The sequence below is a fragment of the Octopus sinensis genome, linkage group LG6, assembly GCF_006345805.1.
Source record: "Octopus sinensis linkage group LG6, ASM634580v1, whole genome shotgun sequence".
NCBI classification, from domain to species: Eukaryota; Metazoa; Mollusca; class Cephalopoda; order Octopoda; family Octopodidae; genus Octopus; species Octopus sinensis.
In genome coordinates this window covers 31,157,646-31,168,744 of record NC_043002.1, presented here as the reverse complement: position 1 = coordinate 31,168,744, position 11,099 = coordinate 31,157,646, and the positions used below count along the sequence as shown (strand labels likewise).

The following is an 11,099-nucleotide window of genomic DNA, read 5'->3' as shown; positions in this document are numbered from 1 at the left end:
ATATATATATATATATATATATTATATATATACATAATATATATCAGGAAAATAGATATGGTAGAAAATGCTATAATAATTTTAAACATGAAGAACATTTTAGTACCGGTTTCAAACTTTGCGAGATTTTCAACTTAGAGTAAAGGATGAAAAACAATTACATTGTGGGAAATTTATATTAAATGTTTCGTTAAAATATTTCCGTAATTTTCAAATACTTAGGATATTTTCCTTTTCTCTCTTTCTCTCTTTCTCTCTCTCTCTCTCTCTCTCTCTCTCTCTCTTTCTCTTTCTCTCACTTGTTCTTTTGTGAAGGTAGGTAGTAGAAGGTCTGATGAAATATTTAACATGCGGTATGTGGGTTCTTGGTTCTGATTGTTTAAGCAGCAGTAGCCGAGGAAGGAGACGGTGAAGATGAAGAAGAAGATGCGTGTGGAGTGACAGTAATAGGCTGTTAGTGGAGTCTCTTTAACTAGTCAAGTGACCTAAAAGTCACCTGTTGTGGTTATAGTAGCAGTGAGTGGAATTATTTTGTTCTGAATATATCGTTTTTAATATTTGCGTTGGCATTATTCAAAGGCCCTTGAAGTAGTGCCATTTGGGGTGGAGGCATTCCAAATGTGTTTATATTTTGCGATAAAATATGACTCTTTCCTTAAAATAGCATTCAGCAATTACATCGACATTTGCGCCACAAACGAACAACCCAAATTCAGAATATTGTCTCCATCAATAAATTCAGGTACGATGAAAACTATAACCAACGAATTAGTGAAGAGTCATATTTTATCCCAAAATATAATCCCTTTTTGAATGCTTCCACCACAAATGAGCCTACCACAAGGTGCTTAGAATAATACCCACGTAAATATTAAAAACGATATATTCAAAGAGTCTCTAACCATGAATTTATTCAAAACAATTCCAATGACTACTGCTATACCACAGTAGCTCACTTTTAGGTCACTTAACCATTAAGGAAGATTCTACCAAATGTGTACTACTGTCATACCACTCCCGTCTTTTCTTCTTCGTTCTATTCTCCTTGTCTTATTTTTGTTCCCAGCTTCGATCCTCCATAAATCCTAAATTTTGTTTTAGAATTTACGGGAGCAACTGTCTTTGATGACTCATATTGTCGTTGAATGCTTCAAATGAGGAGTAGATAGACAACCGATAACTGATGAAGGGTCCTTTCTCTGTGTTTACTTGTCCTGTTTTTCATTCTTTCCTCTCGTTTACGTATTTAACTCGTTTGTTTACTCGTATTTCGTGTTGTTTTCAAAGTTGGTGACGTCCTGTGCCCATATATATATATATATATATATATATATATATATAAAATTTATTTCTATTATTATATGTATATGACTGAAACAAGCAGAATATAACAAACAAAAGAAATATATATTATATATATGCGTTTGTGTGTGTTTGTACATACATATATATATTACATACACACACATATGCATATAAACATATATGTATATATGGAAGGAAAGAGGATGTTTTAGAGAGAAGAAATATATAAACATGAATTAAATTTGTATGCATTCATATGCTGATACACACTTTCTATGCTCTTTCTCTCCTTTACCCCATCTCCCGTCTCTCCCTCTCTCACTCTCTAGTGCTCTCCGGCTCTCTGCTCCTGCTTACTGTTTAGTCACAGAGCTGATCAGCTGCCCTGAGCATCTGTCAACATTGATCGATTTTGAAAAGTTGGTATTTCCACAATAAATGTCAGTTTGAATTTTAATTACGAACCGATGGTTGTACTAAAAAGAAAACCAGAAAATTATTTTCGTCTCAGCAAATACGTTATAAAGGAAATAAAATGAGGCAAGAAATAAAATTAAATAAAAGTATGTATGTATGTATGTATGTATGTATGTATGTATGTATGTATGTATGTATGTATGTATGTATGTATGTATGCATGTATGCATGTATGTATGTATGTATATATATATATATATGTATATATATATATATGTATATATATATATATATATATATATATATTATATATATATATAAACTCATATATGTATATGTATATATATATGTGTACATATTTGTATGTAAGCGTATAAACGTACATACATAGACAAATTTGACGTTTCTCTTTCTATTATATGAAGGATTATATATATATATATATATATATGTGTGTGTGTGTGTGTATGTATGTATATATGTATGCATGCATTTATATGGGTATACACATATAAATACATTTCTTCAAATGATTTAGCTTCTACATATAATTTGTCTAAATAAGCTTTGTAGAATTACTGCATGTATTCATATCTCATATGTCTACATGTTGATATTTATGTATGTCTACATGTTTATGCGTGGGTTCGAGCAAACGCACACACACACACAAACGCCTGCACACACTCACCCACATACAGACTTACACATAGATTGAATCACAGAGATATTATTACATGTATATTCATTGTGTGTTTATATTCATATATACATATCAAAGTAAGCATACGTATATATATATGAATGTATGTATGTATATATATATATTTATATGTATGTATATATATATATACATTCATATATATACATATATATGTATAAATATATATAATATATATATATATTATATATATATATATATATACATACATACATTCATTCAGTCATACATACATACATACATACATACATACACAGAGATGAAGATCAGTGAAGAAGAGAATACCTACTCTGAACTATTGAGAAATCTGCAGTTACGCTATCTAGATTACAGGTTCAGCTTTATAATTGTAAATATTGGGGCCCTGGGATATGTAACATATTACCTAAATAGTCTTCTTGAGAAATTAGGCTTCTCAAAACCAGAAAAGCGAAAGCTGCTTCGAAGACTACAGAGCCGATCCCTCACAGGAACTGAAAATTCTGTAAAACTTTTCAGAGGGTTATCATTTATATGTATATGAGCATGTCTAGATATGGAAGTATATGCATGAGAAGGCCTACATAAAACAAAGTACGCAAATCTACACACATAGAAAAAATATACCCCTCTTCATGTTTAAACCTTATAGAAGGAGCTTTGGATCCGGCCCTTCCTTTATTGACAAGAAATCTCAAGATAAAACTGATCAATGGCATGCATACATGGATGCATAAAAACATACATACAGTCCCCCAAACCCAAAATTTGTGCATCAATGGTCTTTCCAGCACCCCCATTCCGCAAAAAGAATGTTACAAGTACCTAGGCATAGTTGAAAATGTATCATATGAAGGGATTGTGAATAAAGATAGTGTGACCCGAGAATATTACACCAGACTTAGGAAAATATGGCGGTCGGAACTCTCCTTTTACAAGAAAACAATATCCCTCAATACATTTTCAGTACCAGAGCTGACCCCAACATTTGGGATACTTGATTGATCTGTAGAGGAAATCCACATCATAGCTACCAAAACCCGCAAAATCCTGACAACAACAGGGAACTTCCACAGAAATAGTGATGTTGACAGGCTCTACGTAAGAAGAAATGAAGGTGATAGGGGACTGAGATCAGTGCAGACGGCCTTCAAACACAATATGGTATGTCTCAGGCAGCACCTGCTAAACAACAGCAGCAAAATTAAAAATGTAGCTTTGTATCTTTGTTCGAGCCAGTTCCTTCTCCGAAGGAAGATTTGAAATGATTGAAAGCAAAAGAGAACATACGTACATACATACATACATGTACAAAGAAACATACATACCACACACATTACAATTCCAATGCCCATGGAATAGTAAGATAATATGAGAGAAATTGGGATAGTGTGATTGCATATAAGTTAAATACCATTGAATACAAGCTGGTTTACATTACTATAGACATACGATTTTCAATATAGAGAGAGTGCAAAACAATTTTTATCAAGAATAAAATGTTTTGAATGGTACACCAATGCACAATAATACAAATAATAGGCTATATACCTGTTGTAATTTAACCATACATAGTCTGATGATATTTGGGAATATAAATTCTTCCTCAGATATACCTAGGAACTAATGGAGTCGTTGTTATAATATATATTATGCAATATTATATTATATATTATTATATATTGTGCCATATTATAGCAGCGACTCCATCAATTCCTAGGGATATCTGAGGAAGGAATTTTATTCCGAATTATCATCAGACTATGGATGGTTAAATTACGACAGGTATATAGCCCGTTGTTTGTATTATAGTGCATTGTTGTACCATTCAAATTATTTTATTCTTTATAAGCAATACACAATGATCCAAGCAAACTACAATATTCTCATAATTTTTATCAGGCAAGTAATATATCACCTTCCAAATTCTGCAGAATTAAGAATGAAAGCAAAGACAACATTTTAGGTGTTGTAAAATTGATGAACAAAACCTGGAATTTGCGAATGATTTCTGCTTAATATGGGCAGTTGAGCTGTTATGACAGGTCAAATGTGAGGTGCAGTCAGGATCGTTAGCAGGCCTGACAGAACTTTTAGTGGCATTTCTTCAGTTGCTGCCAAAGTCGAGTATATATATATATATATTTACACACACAAAATTATGCAGGCGCATGTGTGTGTTATCTCTGATTATTCGGGGTGTGCATAGTACAGAACCCCTATGGAAGAACTGGCTATAGATTTTGAAGAACTTTCATAATTACCAGGGCTTCCTAGATCTCGTAATATATCTCATTCTTAAGCAGAAGAAAGCAGAAATTTTTGTAGTCAAATTTGACCCATTCTGATATTAATTAAAACTTCGCGGTGTACACTTATAAGCATGTATCGTTCAGATGACCGAGTAAAAATCAAGACACACTGCTATCATTTCTTTCTTGCGTCAGGAGCTGCAAAACCTATAGGCGACTAAGTTCTGCAGCTCATTTTAATCATTGAGAGAATCGACCTCGAATTGCAATGTACTTACTTTGCTTGTACTTGCAGTGGTATTCAAGCGTGCTGGATTGAGCCGGTTCCGACCAACAAAGCATATTCGGATTTGCAGTGGCAGTGCAAGTTCACATATAGTTTTCAGTTATATGCTTGCACGTATTTGGGTAGTATGATTCGTAGTAGCTAATCTTCTCGTCGGTCGTTGCAGAGGATTTAGCATTCCAAGTTACTGCCGATTAACGGAGTAGCCGCAGCCTGATTTAAAGCGTGGTTCTAGAGGCAGGTTACAGTGAAATATAACTTTCAAAATCGTGACTTTACGGGAACGGAGATGAAAACAGTTATTTATGCACTGCCGAAAATAGGTAAATATGAGACAATCGATGTAACCAAATATCTAGCATGATTTAAAAACAGTGATAGTTGGAAATGTAAAATAAGCAAAAATATCTTCTAATATCCTGTAGGAGTCAAATGAAGATATTACATATTCCCAATCACGGCTAGCCCCTTGAACAGAAAAGATACAAGCATGTTTAATTTACATGTCTTACAACTAAATTTATAATTCAGCACTTATTCTTAGTAGTTCGGTCCTCAAACCTTATCCTCTAGAACATAAGTACACCATTCATATCCTCTCATGGCGCTAGTATTTTTTTGCAACTATCTAAATCTGTCATAATTTTTTTTTTAGAAAAGTATGATTTAGTGATAGATAGGCAAACAGACAGGCAGACAGACATATAGATAAATAGATAGATAGATAGATAGATAGATGGATAGATAGATAGACAGACAGACAGATAGACAGATAGATAGATAGATAGACAGACAGACAGACAGACAGACAGATAGATAGATAGATAGATAGATAGATAGATAGATAGATAGATAGATAGATAGATAGATAGATAGATAGATAGATTAATTTTGTAATTAAATGATATTTTAATGTTTTCCCTAATTTTGTAATTCCTTTTCTTACACTTTTCACGAGCCTACTAATTCTATTTTCTTCTTTCACTCAATGTTTCCTTAATACTTTTGTTTATTTTCTGATGAAGAACCTATGTCCGAAATGTTAAGACATTCTCATGTCAATTTCTGAAGTGTTAAACTAATACAATATTTGTAAAAAAATTGAGTTTTCTGTATTATTCTTTTTTATGTTGAATGATTTTACACAATATATGCACGTATACATACATATATACAAACATAGATACATACACAAATATATACAGACAAACGCGTGTGTATGAGTGACTGAATCTGTCTGTGTATGTATGGGTATTTTTGTGCGCGCGTGCGTGCGTGATTGTGTGTGTGATAACAACTTTAATAAATTTAGCTGACACCTATTCATCAATGGACATTTTATCTGACATATCAAAGAAACAAATATTAAATAAACCATAACAACAACAGCATAATGACGTCAGCATTTAAAACAAGCATGAAAAAGAACTACGATATGAACAATAACTTTCTGAAGAGAAACCATAAAAATATAAAATTTGATTTACTTTCACAATTAAACATTTACATATTTTCTTTACACTTTTTTTAAGAAAAAATATTTCTTTCTCTCCCCTTTGTAATGTGATATGGAAATTTGAGCACTGAACGCACATAAATACACACATGCATTACAAAGCTATACATACAGTGTGTGTCTGCGTACATATATATATATATATAATTATCGATTTAAATACGATATTCTTCTCTTTATATGAAATATGTATTATTCATGATCTTTATATTTTCTAAGAAGTAAATGCAGACATTCATACAACAACTAAATTATTTTTTATGTTTTCACTATTTATTTTCTATAATTTCTCTTCCGCTCCCACCACTGCATCATCTAATCATATTTTCCTCATAATTTTTTTTTCTTTTCTTATTTGTTACCAATTAGTTTTAACATTTATTCACACTTTTTGCAGTTCCTTTTCAATCAAGCTTGTTTATAGTAACATTACTGAACATTTTTTCTCTATTTTAATTTCTTTGTTTTTCTTTTTATCTTTATTCTATGGTTGTCTCCTCTTCTTTCTTTCTTTCTTTCTTTCTCACTTCTACTTTTCCTTCTTTTCCTTCCTTTTCTTCTTCTTCTTCTTCTTTTACTCCTTTCCTTCTTCTTTTACTTCCTTCTCCTCCTTCTTTTACTTCATTTCCTTCTTCTTCTTTTGCTTCCTTTCCTCCTCTTCCTCCTACTTCTCCTCCTCCTCCTCCATTCCTTCTCCTTCTTCTTCTTCTTCTTCTTCTTCTTCTTCTTCTTCTTCTTCTTCATCATCTTCTCTTTCGGTAAAGCATTTAAAATCTTCATAAATCATTTATAGTTTTTCTAAAATATTTTTTTACAATTATGAAACTAGCATCTATTTGAGATCCATTTGTTGCTCATCTTGTGATTTCACTTCCATAGTCACACAAAGGAATGCCTGCTCCAAATTCCTTTCCCCTTTCCAATTTGAAGGCTCTGCTTAGGTCAAATCCTTTTCCACACATCCCATCTGATCCTGAGCTTCTTGGCAATTTTTCAGGTCGTTCCACTTTTGTATAGTTTGGTGGAATATTTGATTCTCTTTCCTTGAACAAATTCATACGTTGACATTGTTTTGAAACATCTACTGGAATGATAAACATTGTCAAACAATTACCTTAAATGATTGTTTTGATTTTATTAAGATATTGGTAGAAGTGTAGTAGTTTAAAGGAAGGGGTTAAGTACTTCATAACGACCCTGGTACTTCATAAGTAATTTATTTTATCGACGCCGAAAGGATAAACACAACGATAATCTCACTGAGATTTGAGCAAGGTTACCCTTTCAACTTATGGGATCGATAAACAAAGTTCCAATCAAGTAATGGAATCGATGTACTCGACTGTCTCATCCCTCTAAAAACTGCAAGACTCGTACCAAAACAAGAAAAGGTTGTTTGATATGTTTGCCTCGTTACTTAACTAGATGTTTGAGGTACTAAGCTAGGCAATAATATGGTCTAACTACGTTTGTTCAATGGTCAGTTATTTGAGTCACTTGCTATATTATTGATTGTATATTTGGTTAACCACCTATTTGATACAAACATTCATTCTCTTCCAAATTGCTTTTGTCTTTCGAGAGATCTTGTCTGAGACTGTATGCTATTTATTTATTTTTTCCTTTATAGTACGTACCTCCTTTATTAGCAAAGAGTAGATGCATATATAAACAATGCAAGTAGTATGAAAGTTCATATAGATGGTGCGTAAGGTATTTGCGTACAGCTATATACTTACACAATCATGACTCTTAGAAACTGACAACAACGCTTTTGTTCCTGAAAAAGATTTTGAGGATAAGAATATATATTGTTTCGTCATTTTATCCAATAATATCTCCTTCAACTTCAATGAAGGCTTCTATGTGAGGTCTGAATCGCCTTAATGCTATGATCAGTGGCCTGTGTTCATATTAGACATTACTCTGTCTATGGAGACTTTCAGGAATTCTTCGGTGTTATGAGAGTGCTCATTAAGCTCTTTCTCAACTACGCTCTATATATGGTAGTGCAATGGATTGAGCTAGGAGGCCAAATGTTAGGGGTTATGTAGTCATAAAAAATTTTCACCATCCATACCTATGTTGCTGTAGCCTTGTATGATGGAACCGAGTCTTGTTGAAACACAAAAGTTTTTCCGTTGCGTACATTATCGATCCATGGCTTAATCTCTGTATTCAGAACATCTATGTAGGCAAGAGATTTTACTCGAAGACCTTGTGGAAAGAAGTGAGGACGCATTACATGTCCTTCGTTGCTGACAACCCCAAAAGCCATGACTGTTGCAGGACTGTTTTGTATGCATTACCCTTGGAACTTCTAGGGGGTCTGTACATAACCATCTGTCATTTCCTCTGTTTATTTTCTAACCTTGATCAAAGTTTTCCTCGTCCGAGAAGAAGCAGATGACATCTTTATCTGATGGGTTTTTAAGTTTGTTCATCTAATCTTTGTAAGTTTTAAGTTTTACATCTAATTAAGCGATTTTCCTTCACTGTTTCCAAAATAAAATGACCTCTTCTGATCACTTAGGATTTGCGGACAACATTTCGGATTGTTCCTTTTGACACGTGGTGTTTTTTGCAATCAATCTCATGGATCTTCTGGGATTGTCATCAACGATCTACTTCACTTCTTGAATAGTATCCACTCACAGGAAATCCACTCACAAGGATTTCATCGGCCCATGCCATGGTTAGAGCAGAAGACACTTGCCCAAGATACCACACAGTTGCACTGCACACAGAGCCATGTATGCATATATATATATATATATATATATATATGGGGAGAGAGAGAAAAAGAGAGTGAGTGTTAGATAGATAGATAGAGAGAGAGAGAGAAAGAGAGAGAGAAAGAGAGAGAGAGAGAGAACAATCTATCATATGCGGTGAACTGACAGTAATGACAGCATCATACAGAATGCCTTGCGTATCTTTTCGGCTATCCAGGCATAACTGTGCACTTATACATTACATCAGATGCCACGAAATAATCTGGAGAGTATTTTATTCTATTCTCTATCTCATTTTCTTATTTATGTTTTTTAGGTAATATGGAAGTTTTAGAGAAATTACTAAAGGACGAGACACGAGCAAGACTATTCTCATATTGTCTTCGATTTTTAAATTCTAATTGACGAATAGTGACAAATTGCTTTCTGAAATTAGGGAGCGTATACAGGCGTTTACGTAGCTGTGTTGTAAGAAGCTTGCAACTCAACCACATTGTTCTGGGTTCGGTACCATTGTGTGGAAACCTTCATCAAGTGTCTCCTACTACAACCTCGGGGGGACCAAAGCTTTGTGTGTGGACTTGGTAGAGAGAAACTGAAAGAATTATGTATGTGTTTGTGCTTGTGTTCCCGCGCGCTTTTATGTGTGTATTTTCCCCTGTGCTTCCCCCCCCCCCAATGCCATCACTTGGCAACCGGTGCTGGTATGTTTACATCCCCGTAAACATACCAACACTGATAGAATAGGTATCAGGCTTAGCAAAAAATTAGGTTGATTTATTCGATTAAAAATACTTCAGCATGATCGCAGTCTAATGAAATCAAAGGAAACGAAAGAACTATTGACTCAAATGTCGTTTATTACCAATACCATCTTCGTTGCACAAGTCTATGATCAAAGGCGTTCCAGTTGTGATCAACCCGTCTGAGTTTTTATGCGTATAATATACGCTTGTATACGTATAGTATATCACTTTTATACGTATACTATACCTGGTATATTTCGTATTCAAAGTCAGTATTCTGTAATTTCAAGAAGTGATTTTTATTTCTAGCACGTTGAACGACCACAAGAGGTTGCCTAGGCTCAAATAAAGAGAATTGCTGCTATATTTCTTGTTTAACTATAAGTCTGCTTCGAATAAGAAAATCAAAAATGAAGAGCCTTGTTACTGGGTACCTTGAAGTACATAGTTTACTACACCTTTACGAATTTTACGACAGCTGGATGTCACTGGAAGGGGATTTAGCGGCTAATTCTAGCATGTCAACTACAACCTGTAGGTTCCTTCTCCTATATTTGTAGGTGACAGCCCTGCCAACAGATTAGCTTTTGCATCTGGCTGTGGGCTTACATAGCTCTTTGCTTTCATATATAGCGTCCTATATGCTAACTGGTTTCTCTTGTTAAGTTATTCTTGGAATATATATATATATATATATATGTTTGTGCGTGTCTGTTCGTGTTCATGTGTCTGTATTTGTACACGCATGTGTAGTTTATAATAAGTGTAAGGGAAAATGTGAGGGACAGAATGAGAGAGAGTAAGTACGCCTTTGTAAAAAAAAGTATGACTATATTTCAGGTTTCTACACAAATACAAACAAAATATGATAAAAGCAGTCATAGTACATGTATGGGTGTGTGAATCTATTATATATGTATGTATGTGTCTATAAGTATATATGCTCTGCACATATTATATATATATATATTATATATATATATATATATATATATATATATATATATATATATATATATATATATATATATATATATATACATGTGTGTGTGTATGTCTATGTGCGTTGAGGGTTTATACGTATATGCATTATTCAATGGCAGAAGATTTTACGGTAAATATTCTTAGAAAAGGGCGGTGCT

The 11,099-nt window shown here is 33.5% G+C and overlaps 1 long non-coding RNA gene across 2 annotated transcripts; it reads left to right on the top strand.

The window, feature by feature from the left end:
* The first annotated feature begins 344 nt into the window (after positions 1 to 344).
* On the top strand, positions 345 to 9,346 carry LOC118763721. 2 transcript variants are annotated; one of them, XR_004999475.1, is made up of 2 exons: positions 345 to 430; positions 9,318 to 9,332. It is a non-coding gene; the product is annotated as an uncharacterized LOC118763721 (long non-coding RNA). The 2 variants fall into 2 exon arrangements; XR_004999474.1 differs by having other exon boundaries at positions 356 to 430; positions 9,330 to 9,346.
* The last annotated feature ends 1,753 nt before the right edge of the window (positions 9,347 to 11,099 follow it).